This window comes from Neolamprologus brichardi, chromosome 14 (genome assembly GCF_056152115.1).
Source record: "Neolamprologus brichardi isolate AB-2024 chromosome 14, ASM5615211v1, whole genome shotgun sequence".
NCBI lineage: Eukaryota > Metazoa > Chordata > Actinopteri > Cichliformes > Cichlidae > Neolamprologus > Neolamprologus brichardi.
In genome coordinates, this window is record NC_142117.1 from 39512368 (window position 1) to 39531900 (window position 19533).

At 41.7% G+C, this 19533-nt stretch overlaps 1 protein-coding gene and 1 pseudogene across 3 annotated transcripts in view; both read left to right on the forward strand.

Moving 5' to 3' along the window:
• Positions 1 to 354: 354 nt before the first annotated feature.
• LOC148099680 (uncharacterized) overlaps positions 355 to 19533 on the forward strand; it is a 103859-nt pseudogene continuing 84680 nt past the window's right edge.
• slc8a2b (solute carrier family 8 member 2b) overlaps positions 1673 to 19533 on the forward strand; it is a 243944-nt gene continuing 226083 nt past the window's right edge. For all 3 annotated transcript variants that reach the window (XM_087851323.1, XM_087851322.1, XM_087851324.1), the window contains exon 1: positions 1673 to 1864. The gene's annotated coding sequence lies outside the window, so the exon portion shown is untranslated. The remainder of the gene's footprint in view (positions 1865 to 19533) is intronic.

The window sequence follows — 19533 nt, forward strand, 5'->3', positions numbered from 1 at the left end:
AATGTAGGATTTCATGTTTTTAAAATTGATTTTGAATTTCACTGGAAGCTGATGAAGGACAGCAAGCATAGGGGTGATGTGTGTAAGCAGCCTGGTGGGCTGAATTAACGACAGGCTGAGGACGACTGAGGGATGTGTGGGGGGGGAAAAAGACTTACAATAATCTAGGTGGGAGAAAATTAAAGCTCCAAATCATTGGGCTTTGATTATTTTTTTTTATTTTTTAGGGTTTTCTTAGATGAAGAAACACGACTGGACAAGCTTTGAATGTGTGAGATTCAAACTTCACATTCAGGTCAGAATAACACCAAGTTTCCTAACAGATTTGATATTAACGCTGAGCAGGCCGAGGCAATGACCGACCTCCTTAGAGAATCTGTCGAGGCCAAACACAACGTCGGTTTTGCCGAGCTAGAGGTGAAGGACATGAAATCTTTAAAAGCAGTGAAGCACTCACAGAGGCTGTTGAGGTTGTTTGGCTCAACAGAAAAGTACAGCTGTGTATCATCAACACAAGCTGACAAGTAGATGTTCCAGGGGCAACGTATATATAATGAAAACTCCTTTTCGCCATTTCACTCTGTTTATTAAGACTTCTGCACAGTTTTGTGAATGCCTGCAGGTGTGTGAAAGGAACTTAAATGGTAAACCAAGACGTAGATATTGGTAATATTAGAAATGACCATGAAGACAATAATAAATTATACAATTAAAAGAAGGAAAAGCAGGCGTGTACAGTGCGTCTGTCATCGACTCACCTTGGAGGACAGTACAGCATGTTGTTATACAGACGCACTGATTGACTGTGTTTCCTGCCTGCTTGGTCAGCAGGCCTGTGCCGTCAGAGCGGAGCCTGAAACATCACACACTGGCTAAGTAATTGTCCCTGCTCGATACCTTGAGAAATGCCCCTGCAGCTCATCTCTCCCCTGCAGGCTCCCCAAAAACACCCCACGTCACCCCCCCTCTAGGTCGACTGAGGAAACGTCGTGCCGTGGGCGCCTGATAGTATCCAGATTTAGCAAATACATTCTGATTCCTGACAATGTATAAAATTAGTATATTTATATTAGAAACCAGTGTGAAGGCTGTGAGGATATGAGCCAAGTGGGCTGCAGAACATCCTGTTATATTCACAGTTAATCAATTTTCAATTTGCTCTGTTTCGTCTCTTCTGCTCTCTGTTCTTTCTCTTTTCTTGTTCTGTATTTCTTCTTTTCCTTTCATGGAATCCTCAGATTTGTTTCCTTGCATTCTTTTCTTCTCCTCCTTTAGTTCAATCACTCACCCCTCCCTCATCATTTTCATTACTTACTTTGCCCCCCGTAATCCGTTTAATTTCCAAAATGAACCTGTTAATTTAGTCTCCATCTCCTTTATTTAATTTTCACTCTTTTTCTTTTATCCTCCAACTCTCTGTGTCAGAACTCACAAGCGTCTCCCTTAATCAATCCCTCCTTTCTCCTCCATTATTTTTGTTAATTCTTTCTTTTCTTTTTGTTTCTAATTTTGTGTTTGTTTGTTTTTTTTGTATCTTTGCGTCCTCCATCTCTTTTAATCCCCCTCTATCCTGTCAGGCACTCTCTCCACAGCTATCCGCGCCCCCGAGGAGAAAACGCGCACCTCGGCACCCCGCCCCGCCGCGCGCCTTCTGTGTGCGTGAGTGAGAGTGAGGGACCGCGGGGAGGGGGAGTGCCAGCTTGTTTGTGCAGTTTGTTGAGTGTGCCGGGGTGAGAGAGGAAGGCAGAGAGCCGACAGTAGGGACGGAGCGCAGAAGCGAGCGCAGTTTTCTCTCCCAGGCTTTCGCACAAACCTCACATAGTATGCGTAAAGATTCGAGTGCGGACCGGCACTAGACCAGAAGGTAAGAGGAATGCTTCACACTTGTGCTCTGTCTGCGCGCAGTGCGTGTTTGCTGCGGTCGTTTGCTGTGTGCACTTGCTCATGTGCCCCATGTGGGCATCACTGGCTGCCGATTCCGACCATGTGGAGCTGCCTGGCGGTGCCAAAAACTAGACTCGCAGTGACAGAGGACGTCTACGTGGAAGTGCTGTTAGTGCGTCAAAGCCTGTAAATTGGTTAGGAACCTCCGTCTTTTGTTATAAGTCAATAATCCTGATTTGAGAGCTGATTCTCGTTGTGAAGATATTTAAAATAAATGAATCACTGCAAGCCTTCCTCAGGCTCAGATTTCCTCGCTGCTGAAGCATCTCAGCATTGACTTTAAGTTTTTAGGAACGTGAGTGAAATGCTGAGCACTTCGCAGGATTTCAGTGTGTGAGACGAACACGAGCACGCTGACTCGCTCCTCTGAAGTGTCTCCCAGTTTAACGAGCGCTGCTGCCCAGTGTGGCCCCGGAGGGAACCCGGGAGCGCGTGTTGATGCTCGGGCGCAAGACTCACATGAGACACTGACATTTTTGCTGAAACTGCTTTCATCACAGAGAAAACTAGCAGCAAACGCTCCCGTGATTTAAATGATGTGCGACACGAATGTGCGCAGTTTGGCGCTGCTGTGTGATTGCACACGCCGCATGAAGCTGGTGTAGTAATTCTGACATTGCGCCTCTCGGCTGCAGAGAATGGTGTCAAACGAGCGCAAAGAAAAATGCAACTTCTGGTTGAGGTTTCAAAATAAAAGACGCTGCAGAGCAGACCGGGGGAATTGCATCCCTACAGCCCGACTCTAGATAAACTCTTCAGGGTTGCGTGATAAGCTTGTTGTCATGCGTTAACATCTCCACCAGATAACCAGAATTTACGAGCTCTAATGAACGACGAGTCCAGTTTATCTTGGGAACTGAAGCATCGGTGTTCCGGTTTATTCCGCTCTCTCTCTGTCCATCCACCCTGTCCGAGCAGCGGTTGGGGTGGTTGTAGCCTGATTGTAATTCATCAAAAGCATTCCCCATTGTGCTCCAGACGCTGTAATATTTCAACGTTTTGAACGACCAGGTTTGAAATGCTGCTTTTTTTTAGCGTCTTGGAATGCAGGTGCCGTTCACTGATGTTGCGTAACGGGCGCCCAGATGAGTTAAAACCGTCAATCTTATCTTGGAAACATGTATAACATGCGGAAATATAAAAGGAGAAATTAGATTTTCCTATACAGTTCAATGTGTTAATATTGGATGTGTATACTTATGAAATATTTTGAACTTAAATTAAAATCTCATCCAAGAGTTGTTTCTAAAATTACAGGTTACAATCGCACTGGAACAAACTGGTGTTTGTTTCCACACACTGGGCTTTGTGTGCGTCTTCATCACCATTTCGGTTTCTGCTCTGGAAGGTGGAGGCACAGAGAGCAGTGATGGTGACTGTAGGATAGTTTTGCATTCACTTTGAAGCCCGGCTGTAGTTTTAATGAGGGACTCCTTTGTAGCAGCCGGACTGCAGCATGCAGGCTGTGGAGACGGGGATCCTCCTCCTGTTCAGCTGCAGCGGGGCTTCCCTGGGCTTTTCCTCTCTCTCTGTCTCTGCAGTTTTCCGGGGGCTTCCCTTTTTTCCCCTGCACCAGGCTTCAGCTGATCCCTCCCTCAAATCCATCTGTCTGTGGGGCCGTATAATTTCCCCGCTTCTCCCTCCCTCTGCCTTCCCTGGAGGGGAAAAGGCTGCAGCAAGAAACGTGCTGTAGATCCTACATGATAAGAAACGCTATACAGACGTAATGGAAGTGCAATACGACCATATCAGATGCATGAGCTATTTAAACGTGATTGGGTGTTTTTAATTATAATTAAAGTCATATTTCATGATTTCCCTACCCTGGGGTGGAGATTTTCTGCGTTCTTCTCGCCTTTCTGCCCTCTGTAGTCGGATATTTGCTTGCACGGCCCGCTGCGCGACTCCACCAACATATTTAGCTGCTTCTAAAAAAACATATCCAAGTGCTGTTTTAGTTTTTATAATAGCTAATGGATTATTAATCACTCCTTCTTCCTCTCTGTCTTCATCTTTCACCTCCCATCCATTATCTCCCCCCTCTGTTCTTTACTTTCACTTCTTCCCATCTTCCCTTCCTCCTCTCCAGCGTGCCTCCTCCCGTTCTCTCATCGTTTGCATCTTTTCTTTGAATTACATCTCACAACTATCGGGCGTTTGGCAGTTTCTCTTATCCAGAGGCGCTTACACACAAAGAGACTTTTGTTCCCCTGTTTTCTGCATCTTTTAACCTTTATTTACCCTGGGGGTGTTGTGCTTCTTTCATCACCGCCCCACTTCACTCTTGTTCATTTACAAATCACACTTGGGAAAAGCTCAGGCGTAACCACGGCCCTATACTGCTGTCTGCTGAGCACGGGGCTGTTACACAACTTTGTACTTTCCAGCTCGCCTGTTAAAGTGATAATCTGAAACATTGGGTAGAATAAAATGTTTGTTTTTAGCAGACAGCATCAGGAAAGCTTTCCCAGTTGATGCCCTCACCTGACATGATAAACTGATGTATTTATTTATTTTTTTGCTTTTGTTTTATACACACAACCAGAAATGTAAGGTTTCCATGGACGCAGTGATGAACAGCACAGACAGGGAAGATAAAAAACCAAAAACAAACAAGACAAGAGCTGCATTAAAATGTTTGTGAATAACATTTTGTAAAGTTGGCATGAAAATAAAATGAAAAACTTTAAAGTCTAACAAGAACCTGACTGGCCGTTTGGTTGACGACTTATAAAAAGTCAGAAATATGATGTTAAACACTTCGGAGCTGCAATGAATAATCAATTTATCGATTCCACCATGGATTATTAACTAATTGTATTTTCAGACCCAAATACCAACATTTGAGAACTTTATGTTCTTTAATGTGAGAATTTGCTACAAGTCTTGGTCTTATTTTATAAGAAACTGAACTTGAGTATCTGAAAAGGTTTTTTGTTCACTTAATTTAGAGAAAGGATCTTCCTTTTACCTGAAACATTATTATTTGGCTTTAATTTCAAGAGCTTAATGCGAGGTCAGTCTGATATGGGCCAAATGTGGAGAATGGAAGACACTGCTGAGGTCCGGAATGACGGAGGTTGTGAATGATGGCTATTAACAGACAATAAAATGAGAACAATGGCACATCTGGGACATCTTATGTCTCCGACAGAAACACTAGCAGGTCAGATTGTTTTTTTTGTTCTTCCATAATGATTCCCTTATCTCTGTAAGGGTTGACAAATGTCAGTGTTATAGACGCATTTGAATTTCTTTCCTGGAAATCACTGCTTAGCACCTCATTTTCGAGGGCATCATGAACCTAAAGACAACAGGCATCACTCATCGGTTAGCTCTCTGTCTCGGGTGTGAAAAGGCTCTTTTATGACTCAATAATCTCCCAGTCTTATACAACGACCTTTGTAACGGACACAAATATCAACATTACAAAGATAAAACCTGATTCTGCACCAGAAAACTCATCCAGCGAGCGGCAACAAACCACCGCCTCTGTGGTGGCTGCAAACAGAATCTGCTTATTCCTCCAAGCGGAACATTGCCCTCGAGGGATTTGTGATCAACACACTAACAGAATAAAGATCACGCAGAGCCATGAACCAACCAGTCCAGGAACATTTATCTCCCATATCGACACTATCTTTCTATCGCCTAATTATCCATCTTCCTCCTGACTCTCGGATGATCCTCCTCCTCCTCAGTCTGATTGCTCTCGTGGGAAACGTACAGGGCTGTTTCTGGTGCTTTCCCCGCTCGCTCTTTTCCCAGCTTGTAATCACACAAATGATTTTAGTTGATTGCTCAAAGTTACCATTAAAAAGGGGTAGGACAGAAAACCTGAAAGTTATGAATATCATCAACGATTATTAATATGTTCATGCCTGTTCCTTCAAACCCCAAGAGTCCAGAAGAGGTTCTGGTTGATTTGGTAACTTGCTGGTTGCTGGTTCCTCAAATATATTTCTCTCCTACGGCTCCCAGAGATGACGGGGTCCATTTGTGGTGCAGTTAATTAAAGTGCAGCTTGAGAGAATTCATCAACTCCTGATGTTTTAATAAACCAAAGGATTCATCAATTCCATCATACAAATGCAATCTCGAGGACTTGTTTATCAAAATAAGAGCGCCTTCTGAAATAAGCTCTTAATTAGCACTTCCTCATACTTTGGAATACATTTTTAATTTTCTTATATCAAGTCTGACCCGTAGAGAATGGCAGACATGCACACTGGCCAGTTCATTAGGCACACCTGCTAATACAAATATCTAATCGGGCACTGACTGAAGTTCGGTGTATTTTTTTTTTTGGTCAAAGATGATCAAAACGACCTGCTGCAGTTCAAACTAAGCATCAGAATGGGAAAGAAATTAGTGTCTTTGAACATGGCGTGGTTGTTGGTGTGGTTGGTCTGATTATTTAAGAAACATAATCATCTCTAGGTTTTACAGAAGAGTGTCCAAAAACAGAAAATATCCAGAGTGCCTGGGCTTCAGTCTCGGATGATGTGATGAAGGGATGGTGGGGTCAAAATCTGACTAACAGCATGCTTTGCCCTGTTTCAGCCCTTCAGATTGGTGACTGTGTGGTGGTGCGGGATGTTTTCTTTGACACTTCGATTCCCAACTAAACATCATTTAAACACCACATTGTATTGAGTATTGTTGCAGATCTTGTGCATCCCTTTATGACCGGAATGTAACCATTGTTTGCTTGTGTTGTCCTTTCAAAGTATGCTGTGAAATTTTGATAGTCGACTAGTCACCGATTATTTTTGCGATTAGTCGACTAATCAGATCATCATCCATTGGACATAAAACCTACAGCTTATTGCACCAGCAGCATCTGCTCTTATATAACTATCATTAGCTTACAGCTTTAAGTGTTTAAGGTATGTGCTAACTAAAAATAAAGACAAGATGATAGTTTATTAAATTTTAATGAAATTTGCAGATTGTTTCAGTGAAGTTTAATAAACTCCTTGCTATCTAAAATATAACAGGACACTGGAGTAAATTCTCGAGCATCTCACACTTCTGATAATCAGCTGTCTGCTTGACGTTTATTCAGCTGTGTAAAAACTATAACTTTAATCTCAGCCAAACCGATTTACTCAGGAACAAATAAAATACTAAAAAAAAAGGCAAACAATAACATTTTTAAGTTATCTAAGTGACTTATATATCATGTTTAACCTGAGTAGCGAAAGACGGCGGTGGGTTTGAAAACGATTTGCGGGAGTTAGCCTCTAGTTAGCCTAGCCCCCGGCTAGCTATCGAGCTAGTGGGTAACAGACGTCTCCGAAAACGTCGGAGTGCTTTTGAAAATATGTGGTGTCTTGATAAACTGAGCAGATATTTGAGGTTTACACAGCTACATTCTCGCCTGAAAATATGTTAAACGTTTATTTTGTGACCCAGAAAGAATAATAAGAGTAATATTAAAACTAACTAGCTGCCGCCATTGTTGGAAACTGAGCTGGGCCGCGCTATGAATTCTGGGACACAGCTTCTTCTTCTTCGGGGTTTAACGGCAGCTGGCATCCTTGTACATGCAGTGCTGCCATCTTCTGTTTCAGTCTGTTATTACACTCTTAAATCCTACTACTTATTCCTGCGTCTTTTGTGATCTTACAAAGCTTCAAACGACGCGTCGACTATTAAATCAGTCGTCGACGATTTTAATAGTCGACGTAATCGTGACTAGTCGACTAATCGTGGCAACCCTAGTAATATCTCATCTTTGGATCTTTTCTTCATGTCTATGATTTTTATGAATGCCATACTGTAGCTTTAGCTTTTCATTGGTTAAACGTTAATTACAAGGCGTTTGGCATGGATGTGTTGACTGAATATTACTTTGTAGTGTGTGAACTTCTTTTCTTATTATAAGAGAGGAGGAAAAAGCAGACACGGTTTTATCCACGGATCAGAAACAACCAATCTATACCACATGCACACGCAGCCACAGCAGATTCAGCTGCAGTCATAGAGGCTCAAGTATAATCTTTGTTCTCCATTCATTGCTGAGCAGTGCCTCAATTTAGCAGTGTGTCATAGCACCAACATAACACACATTTCCTCTGGGATTAACAACACATCCTGATACTGTCTGTATGCAGCCGTGCAACGTGAAATTAACTCAAATGTTTAAAAAAATGCAAAAGTCTAAACTTATCAGCTCACAGAAAAGACTGTTGTTTTGCAGATGCACTTTAGTGTGTGTGTGTGTCTGTCTCTGTCTTGGGACGTGAGTGCTGCTGCAGAGACTGCCTGCTGAGAAGCAGCTCCTCAGTTCCTCTGCACTCTCTTATTATCAAATGTGTGTGTGGAGGCAGTGAACACACACTCTTTGTGTGTGTGTTCACTGCCTACACACACATACACACACACACACACACACACACTCTTTGTGTGTTGTATTCTTGTCAGTTTTTACATCACTGATGCATTACGGGCCTGAGCTGCACTGTGAGCCTGCGTGTTGGGTGTCTTGGAGAATTTCGCTTTTAGTGCTGCTCGGTTACATAACCACCACCGTAACTTTGGCCCGTCTTCGTTGATATTCGATTCCTCTGTCTTTAATCTGATTTGAATTCATTCCATCACCCTCTCGTTTACCCTTTCCTCCACTTTATCACTTATATTTGCAGCCTCACTCTTCCACTCTGTTCCTCCTATCTGCTTTTAAAGCCCGAGTCGCATTAATATGAATGAGGATTATGGTGTCAGATGCATGGATGCAGCTGTTTCATTCTCTCATAGATGTAGCCGCAACTTGTTTGACACAGAATGTTCCAAGTTCTCTGATGCTAACCACCATTAGCATCAATGTCTGTGTTTTCACACATTAAAATGTGTAATTTGTTTCATAAATCGACACATTGTTAATGTATGAGGAGAGCTGAATGTGCCAGGGATGTTTTCTTTGGCTTAACCCCGTATTTAATGATGGCTCACCATATGTGGAGCCTTCAGAGGATTACAATGATCTTTGTGATGGTGCTGCGTGTTTTGGCTCTAGGGTGGATCACAAGGACGGCCCGGCCGCATGTAGACGTGTCATCTGTCCTTATCTGCAGAGCTGATGTGGAACTTTGGAGCTGAGCTTGCCTGCATTAAAGTTCCACGACACCACTCTGCTGTATATTTATTTAGAATTAAACAGTTTATGATGATATGAAATATTTTTAAGCTTTGATGATTTTAATCTTTTTCTCTCTTTTGATTTTTTTTTAATCATAAAGTGTTCACCTGAACTGTTGGGCTATCGTGTGGATTTATTCAAATTATTAGCGATGCAGCATGATCTTTGTGTTCAAATTAAGCTCTTTAGGCCCAGTTTTATTGCACTTCAAACAACATAACAAAGAAATCGTGCAGTGGCACTGACAGCATCTGCTTCATCTAAACAGTCGTTCCTGCTCAAAGGTCTGTCACAATGGCCACGGGCCAATAGCTAGATTGGACTCGATTGCAGATAACCACAACAGAGACGGCTCAATGTTTTGCAGTGTTTATTATTTAGTCAACAAGTGAATATGTGGCAGGGTGTCGCTAATGATGTAAGCGTGTGACAGTGGGGGTGAACGGGGGTCTAGCAGGTTGCGACGGGAATGGAGCGGTTGCGTTGGTGACTGGCGTGAACCTCGCTTTGAGGGAGAGGCAGCGATAGTCCAGGAGAGTAGTGGAGAGACGTGGAGAGACTGGCAGGTGGTGAGTGAGGCTGGAGGGCAGGCAGGTGAGGGTCCTTGTATTTTTCCTGAATATGAAGATGATCCACGGAGAGCTGAGGTTGAGGGTGATAGCAAAGAAGGTCCAGGGAATGTGAGGTCATTGACGAACTGGCGGTGAAGGAGAGTCTGAGGGGGCTTTAAATCCTCAACCTGATTGCCCTGAATCAGTCTCAGGTGTGCAGGACTGCAGCAGGGATGATGGCTCCGCCCAGGGGTGGAGACCAAGGAACTCAGGTGCCTGATGGAATTTTCCAGTCGAGTCTCCAGATCCTGACAAGGTCTTGCATTTATTTTTTTTTAAGGGTCTTTGAGGGTTTAAAATGTTGCTAAATCTTCTTTATGTCATCCATTTCTTTCCTTCTCATCTCCTTCAATGACACCTTATGCATTTATCTTTATTTTTCATTCTCTGTTGGCTCTCGTGAAGTTTCACTTTTGTCCCATTTGCCAAATTTTTCTCCTCATCGTTGTCTTTTAATCTTGCATTCTCGCCCACTCTCCTGTGTGTTCTCATTCTTGTCATTCCTCTTCTTTTTCTCTTGACTGATTTCTCGACTTTCATTCATTTCTCATAATATTATTTTGTTCTTTTACTGTTTTGTATGGCTGTGTGGTCATTTTTACCTTTTCCTTCAGCTTTCAGAGATTTCCTCTTCTTCATGATGCATTCTTCACCTCTGTCTCTTTTGCCCTGCCGCCTTTTATACTTTACCTATTTTTTCCCAATATGCTGTGGTTTATTTTATTACTTTCATTTCTTTCATTTGTTTAATCTCTTTGCCCCTTAAATGCTGGTCTTGGCTCATGTGCCTATTGCTGCTTTCAGTCATCTGTAATCAGGTGTTGGTGCAGTGCAGAGGATGCTGTGCAGGGCATGTGTGGGCAGGTGTAAGTTGGATCATCCCTGAGCCTGTTGTGGATTTGAACATCAGCAATTTTTGGGACTCTGTGCCTCTTTTAATGGCACACCAGAGATAAAAGCTGCCCGCTCAGTGACTCCATCCTTTCTTACTCCCCCTGGTCTTCTTTCTCCAACTTCTGAGCCAGAGGTTTAACAAACTTCCAAAGTCTGAAATCCCATCAGTGCAATAAACTAAAAGTGGAGTGAGCTGGTGCACCTTCTAACATGCTCATGTTAACAATAACTTTAGAGGTAATTGAGACGTTTAACAAAAAACAAGAAAGCTGAAGCCAAAATGTCACAGCTCAGAAAGTAGACCTGAATCCACAGCACGGACATGGAAAGGTAAAAAAGTCCATTTGTAATGTGCTTGATTCAAGTGCAGTTACAAGTAGAGCTGTTCGATATAACGTATATATCGATAATGATATAAAAACGTCTATGTTTCATTTTACGCTATCGTTTGTTTCGTGGTGTCGCAAAATAAACTGTTTACGGCAATATTTTTCATGGTTTTGATGTCACTGTAGTGGCTATATTAATTTCTTAAAGTTCTCTCTTTCTCTTATATTTAATATAACCACACTACAGACGGACAAGCGCCTGTTTTTATGCGTTGTCGTTAGCAACAACGACGGTAATAGCATCGCATGTCCGCTTGTTTATTTTCCACATAAACCTTTCACAATAAAGCTCAAGATCCTGTTGAGACTTTTCAAAATAAACTGAATCATGTGAAAAAGTATTATTGACAGATGAGAATTTAAAAAAGAGACGTCAGGTGCTAAAAAATAAACCGTAGACTCAAACGTTAGAACAGGCTTTTCCCCGCAGCACGCCGTGTAATAAATACTCACAAAGAAAACGGCGCCGTTACAACTTATGTCTAAAAATGTATCGTTTCATGCATCGGTTAAAACACTCGACTCCAGCTACATGACGCCCAGCTGGAAACACTTCAGCTACCTGAGATTCGCAGAATTTACAGAAAATATTAAATTTTTTATGATTTATATCGTTATCGGACGATAGATGTTTTATATCGGGATATGAGAGTTTGGTCATGTCTCACAGCCTTAGTTACAAGGCAGGTGAACAAGTCTGAAGAGATCAAGATGAAATTTAGCTCCAGGTTAGCAGGCAAGAACAAAACAAGAAGAAAAGCTCAAGCACAGAGCACAAAGACACATTAGCAAAGAATGAAGGATCACTTATAGACTGTTGTATACTGAGGGAAATGATAAATGAAGTGGACTAGCAAGATGGACTGGCAGGTAGGGGTGGCTGATCAGAAACAATGAGAGTTAGCCTCGTAAAAACCAGCAACAGGAACATTTCTTTGTTGAGATACGACGGCTCTTCGACAGGAAATGAACTTAAAGCGGAACAAATGTTCCAAGGAAATATCACGTAACATGAAACTGTCCAAAAAAGTGATGGTTTCCCACGTGTTCTCATCCTGGGGATAAATAAAATGCCTTTTTGTCACATGTCACCTGCATGTGATCTAGATGTCTTTTAGCAGCTGTGTCCTGATACAGCAGCCACAGTCATTTCATCTGGAGGAGGGCGATGGGCCCCATTTTATAGACCTGCATCGGTCACCTGAGGAGGCTGGACAGGTGGTGGGATGAGCCTCAGGCTACGTCCACAGTAGCCCGGATAGATTTGAAAACAGCATTTTTGTCTGAAAACGCTCCGCGTCCACACTAGCGTTTTCAGTCGTTTTCACAGAGTTGTGCGTCCACATTGAAACGGCCGAAAACGCTTACGTTCCAGCACTGCGCATGCGTGAAACGCAAGGACATTCGGCCGGCCTCATTTCTGTCTGCCGTTTATTTACTTTCCAGCTCTTTGAAACGTCGCGGCAAAATGTTGAGGAAAAGCACCGAGTTTTTTAAATGGACTAACAATGAGGCAGAGTTGTTGCTGCGAGTAACACAAAAGTACAAAGTTGCAAACGCGAGAGAGAATTAAATAATTTGAAGAAAAGCTCTCTGGAGCATGAACAGTCTGATATTCATCTTTAGTAGGGCTGTCAATCAAAACAACTGCTGTATAATGCCCTCCACTATCTTTAATTGGTCATATGACTAAAATGTGTCAACTGTGCACACTGCGACGCGAAAGCACCGTCTCCAAATGTGTGCGTTTTCCAGAGCGTTTTCAAAACGCTGCATTTTCCTTCGGGAAAAACAGCGTCTCAGTGTGAACAGGAGCCAAAATGGAGAGAAAGGTTAGCTATGTGTGGTCACTGTGCTCTTTTTTTTCAGACTTCCTGTTTGTTTGTTTGTTTTTCCTTTTTGCTTTCACTCACTGGGTCGACTCAGGCAGTAAAAACTACTTAAGTTTTGAAGAGCTCTGCTGCCAAAGATCAGCGTGTAGGTAAATAAGCTGCAGCATTACCTTTGATTTCCTTGGTAATGAGAAAGGGCTGAAACGGCCCTGCCAAAGACTGCTAACCTGTGTGCACGCTGCTTCTCGCCTTGTGGATGGAGAGCTGGATGGATGGTAGGTAATGAGAAAGGGCTGAAATAATCTGGTGGTGTCAAGTAGAAAACCTATTGTACCTCAGTCCTATTCTACCTCCCCAACTAGTGAAACATAATTTAGCTAGGTAAACAAATAAATCCACCCTCTCCAGAGATGAAAGCATGATGCCCAGCAACGGTTCTCACCAAGCTGATTTATTAATCATGAAGTGAAAGGAAGGAGAACAAAGGAAAAGTGCTAACCTATATCCAACATGTGACTTAAATTAGGGATGAATGCAACACAATCAAACCAAAATAAGAAGGAAAAATAGATCTCTAAATGTCATTTTATCAGACTGGACTTTAATAAGTGAGACTGCTGAGTGCTCGTTACATGAAACTGCTTCATCGTTGGTGTAAACACGAACACACTGTTTCTCTATTTTAATAATAAACCTGAATGAAGGATTATTTTTGCATAAACCAAACAGGTGAAAACAAACTCCACTCTGATAATTCTGTTGCACAAACATTTCTAATGTACAGATTACAGCACACCAGATAGGATCTTATAGACGTATTAAAATATTTTCTTTAAATCTCTGAATAGGAAAAGACTTATCAACAAAAATCCTGATCTTTTTTTTTTAAGACTTGGTGTGTTTCATCCTCCTTTTTAAATATTCATCAAACTATTTTCAGCCTCTGCTGAAGGCAGTCATCCAAAATGTAAATGTAATCTTGGGATAAAAACCATTACTTATCATGCTCCGATGAAAGACCCTCCCACTCTCTCGCTCTCTCTCCTCTTTGTGATTGATAGATTTTGTGCAGTTATTTTTTGGGCCTCCTCTTCCTCCACTGCCCTTCATTCCCTCCCTCCTTCCTTCTCACATCATCCACCCTCAAGTTACTCTGGTCTGAACTCCCTCACACCCTCGCTTTGCCTCTTTATGTGATCGACAGGGAATAAAAGTGTCCGCTTGTGCATTTCTTTCTCCCGAGGGGTCGGCAGAACAAGAAAGAGAGTCATTAGTGGTTCGTGATGTCATACGTTAGCATGCAGCCCTCATCCCTGCTTACAGCGGCTGATGTTCGCTCTGCAGCTGCAGACATCTGAGTATCATTTAATGTGGATGTTAAAGGGTTTCTGTTTCCACCATTTCAGTTAAGTAGATTTTAGCCATTTGCGTGCGCCGAATGACTCAATACACAAACACTAACTTTGCATGAACATCTGGTGCGATACACGGTCCTGTCAGTGGTATCACATCACCAGTGTTGGGGAGTAACGGAATACATGTACCGCCGTTAAGTATTTAAAATACAAAATATGAGTAACTGTATTCTGTTACAGTTACCGTTTAAAAAGGTGGTATTTAGAATACAGTTACTTTGTTGAAATAAATGGATTACACGGCGGTACTTCCCTGTTTCATATTGTGGCGGGTCAGGACTGTTTGGGTTTTGTTTGACAGCTACGTTCTGTTGTTCCAGGCAGCGTTACGGTTGCCATGGTTACAGGGCGCTCTCTCTCTCTCTCTCTCTCTCTCTCTCTCTCTCTCTCTCTCTCTCTCTCTCTCTCTCTCTCTCTGCGTGTTTCCTGGGTGAGAGAGCGTCTTTTTGTTGTTGTTGTTGTGCTAAGCTAACGGGCAGAATGCTACAGGTATAGCTCTAAAGAATGTAGCATCATGGGCAGTGTAGTCCGTGCTGCTGGGAGAATGGACTGCTGTACCCGTTATGTGTCTGTGAGCGAGGGAGGGAGAAAAAGGAAAAGTACGAGCTGTCATCGAGCAGAAACGGGAGCTGGAAGCATGTAAATATAATAATAACCACTGCAGCCAAGAAGAGTGCCTGACGAGCCCAGCTGTAAGTAAGCTATTAAGACTCGACTGTACACCGTGTTCGTGTTTTCCTCTGAAACAATAAGTTCTGTTGGAGCAGCCTTTCAACGCCTCTCTCTGTCTCTGCTAGCAAAGTTGACCCAGACAACAAAGTAAAGCTAGTTTTCAGCTACGAGCCGACACAGAACCCACCGTATTAGCCAGAGGTCCCTTTACTACGGTTCGGAGCCGCGGACCTTCAGTAACAGTAATAAATCACAGCAATAGTACATTCATGTAGTTGTAAACAGCATGATGATATATTAAGTAATCCAAAGTATTCAGAATACGTTACTCTCATTGAGTAACGTAACGGAATACGTTACAGAATACATTTTGGGGCATGTAATCTGTAATCTGTAATGGAATACATTTTAAAAGTAACCTTCCCAACACTGCACATCACATGGTAGTAACACACCAAGACAGCCAAGGATGCTGCAGCTTAGGCAGTAAAGAAAAAACACGACTTCCTGTAAACCTAACAAATTGCAGTGATTGGAATATGAGGAAACACACAATGGTCTTTAAAATGAACACTGCTACAACTATTATTGCCTTTTTAATATTATGCACAGACTTCCAAAACACCATAAATCCCAAAATGCTCAGGATTCAAATGAAAACTAAAGATGAAAGGTGTCGGCTTTATCCTTCTATTACTTCTACCATTGCATTAACACTGACACCATTACTTACAGTCTCATTTCTTGGTCTATTTCACAGATGTTGGAGAATCTGGATGTTGTTGTTGTTGTTGTTGTTTTGCTTCTAGCTTATGCTGGACTGACTGATCATGTGCTCCGTGTCCTCCATCTGCTTTCTGCTTTTTCCTCTAGTTTTTCTTGTAGCCTGAGTGACAAACACGATCTTTGCTTTCGTGCTTTAGCAGTGCAGGCTTCTCACATGTTTCCTCACATAGAGAAATGGCAGTGTGCGCTAGTATGCAAGTTGTGTGCAGATTACACATCTTTTGGTTCAGAATGATTCTGTGAGAACAGAATAGATATAGTAACATGAGATGTCATTGATATTGAATGATTGTATTATTTTTTCTGAGATCTCTTCAAACTCTAAAGAATCTTGACGAGTGTTTAAACTAGAACAGGAATTATATGGTTCGTTTAAGCGGGATTTATGATGCTAATGTTTTATGATACTTGGTTTATTTTCCCAGTTTTAATAAACTGGAGTATATCTCATGCTGTCGTGTTCTGATACTTTAAAGCTCTTCAACAAGTAGATGATTTAATTAAACGGTGAAGTGTCAGTGACTGTTTTAAAAGTATTAAACATATAGCTCAACAGTGAAGTGCCATAAAGATTACGGGTGATTCACAGCATGTACTGATGCATTTTTACACTCTTTGCTGTAACTGTGGGATACAAACAACAAACTTTTGAAAACTTAAAGCCCGCAGATATTATTTGATCTTTTCTAAAGGAGCTCTGCGGGCGTTCTTGTGGAGACGACTCTGACTTTGTTCTTTTTGTTTGTGCTCTGCCAGCATGAGAGTGAACATGCATTAACTCTGCTGCTCGAGTTGAATACTTATGAGACAGTTCTGCAAAATAAGGTTTTTATTTTTACCTCTACTGGCAACATTTTCACGGCTCTCTTTCTATAAATGTACACTCACCAGCCACTTCATTAGGTACACCTGTCCAGCTGCTTGTTATAGAGATTGAAAATGTGACGTCATCCAGGGGTAAAACCGCAAAGAATTCTGGGAACTCGTGGCAAGAGGTACTAGCGCACGCAGGCTTTCAATTGAAAACAGTCACACAGCGATAAAAAGAAACACAAAAATGGCAAGAAGATGTTGTATTATTAACTGCAATAGACAGCCACGGGAAGCCGACGGGTAAAGAGATAGGTTGTTATCGGATTACGTCGTTGAAGAGAAATTGTTCGAGCCATGTTTCCGACGTAACAAATAGTTGACAGATGGCCTGGATTGCAGCCATTCAAAGACCAAATATAACGTCCCAGAACATCCAGCTCACAGGTTAGTCTGCTCCAAGCATTTCCACAAAGGTCAGTCTTCTGTTGTAGTTAATACGTCATTTTTCATAACATAATTGGTGATATAGGTTACAAGCAAGTCTGGCGCTGAACAGAAATTGTCGCTCCTTTGTTTATTGTGCATAAATAGTGAATTGTCCTGACACAATATTGCGTTTCGCTTCATTTATTACCATGGTACATTGACAAAAACATATACTTTTATTCACAGGATAAAACAGTTGTTTTGTATCACTAATTGCCCAGTACGATTACAGCATACAGTATTATTGTCACTGCTACATTTCTGTGATGAACCAGAAATTATTTCCACTACTAATTAATTACCGTTGAGCGCAAAGGTCCTATTAATAAACGGTTAATGTGTATTTATGAAGACGATTTGTGAGACTGGTAAACTTATGATACGTACGATGGTCTTTCGTTCTACACGGTGCATCATGGTCCTGTACCCATCCATCAGTAAACTGTTCCTGGGCTTGTTGCAGTGACCTGAAGTTACTAAACTTCATGAGTGTATGCACTCACTCCAAGAACCGTATAATTATAAATTATACCTCTTGCCACAAAACACAAAGGCTCTCAAGACTGTTAACATCTATAACCAATTGAAACTGCTAACTTGATTTTGGCTCTTGCAAACTTTTGTTTATTTATGTTCCCCTTAATTTATTTTATTTTTTGTACTCACTTTTGTCTCACTGTCCTTATCACTCTCTCTGTTCCTCATTGTACTACCACAATGTCATATTTTATGTGATCCCTGTTTTACTCGACTGTATGTCTAAAATGTGATAAATAAAGTTTAAAAAAAAAAAAAAAAAATCTATCGGTCAGTCGGCAACTCAGTGCATTTAGGTATGGAGACATGGTGAAGATGACCTGCTGAATTGAAAATATCAGTGAGCAGGGGGGAAATGCCTTCCTGATGTCACAGGAGAATGGCGAGGAGGCCTTGAGCTGGTTACAAATAATCACTCGTTGCAACCAAGCCTCGTTCTTTTTTTCTTCCTGTTAAAAATGAATTCTTCCTCCCAGGTGTTGCCAGGCAGGAGATTGTCTGTCTGATCTTTGGAGTTTCACTTCAGTGCTGTGCGATCTTTACCTGTGGGATAACTGTTGATACAAACCAGTGCTTTATATAAAGGAACTGAATTAACCTCACAGTGAGCTGTTGCTATTTGAAGCTACAAGTTATGAATGTTTGATGATTCAAAGAGTTTTTCTGCAACTTTTTTTGTTTCATTTGTTATGAATGAAGCTCAACTGATTCCTTTGATCTGACCTGTCATTGTTTTTATTAAGAGATGTGCATAATGAATATATTTGATAAAACATACAGACACGTTGCTCCTATTCAACAGATTGCCGTGTTCGCTTTTAACATATGGGAGAAACTGAGCCTGCTGAGATGAGCAGTGCACCCTGCAACAGCGCCAAGCATGCACACACGCACATGCACACACACCTCTCTACCTTACTGGTCCACCCACCTAAAGTCATTGGTCCAAGCCCAGGAACTGTTGCACCAGCTGGCGTCATGTTGGCTGCTGTCCTTATGTAACAGGGGTGTGCTCACGTAATCTTTCTCGATTGTTTTCCGTTTCGTCACAAATCCACATCCTGACTTGAGCTGAGACTCTCTGAGAACTGAGCCCTCGATGATGTAGACACACAAAGACTTTCATGAAGAAGGAACAAAACAAACAGCATACAAAATGAGAACGCTTTTCAAGAAAATTCACTCAATCTCTGTTAAAAAACTGTCCATCTTCTTTGTGCATAATTATTCATCACGTAGTCCCTCCTGGCTATGTAACGTGTAGTTATACATATATATTTATATTTTATTTATATATTTATATACAGTTTTTGTTGTGAGAAATTGAACTGAAACTGGTCATCCAAAAGATGTTGCTAAAGCTTTTTGTTGCTTCTTTCATGAATCTCTCAGGGTCTCAGTGTTGAGCTGTTACGCTGTCTGAAGCAGCTTTTTTATCTTTCTTGTGAATTAAGCTTTGATGTAAATGTTTTTTTAAGATAAAAAATGCAATTCTTGGCATATGTGCAAGACTGGGCAATAGGTGGGGGAAACATTATGTTCATGCTGCTGTCTCGCTGGAGTTTGACGATGCTGCTGTGGTGGTGGAGACGTCTGTAAGTGTGCTGGTGGGAGAGGCGATGGGGGGGTGCAGTATCTTGCAATAGGCCGTTTTATTTATGGAAGTCATGCATTATGTTCTGTGTGGTGTCTGAAGTACATATTTGTATCAAGTGTTCAGAGAGCTGCTTGTGGTACTATGGCTGTAATGGAACTGTACATGCATGAAGCTACATTTTCCTACGGGCGGCAATAACGGCTAATCTCCTCTGGGTCAAAACTTGAATTTGCTCTCCTGCTTTTCCCCTTACATTTCCCTTTTAGATGTCTTCTTCCAGTAACTATTATATCTAGGGCTGGGAGTCACCAGTCATGCCATGATATTATCACAATACTTCAATCACAGTATAACACATTGACGAGTGATTGATCACCTTTTTTCAAAGTCACATTTCCACACTAAGGTAAAAT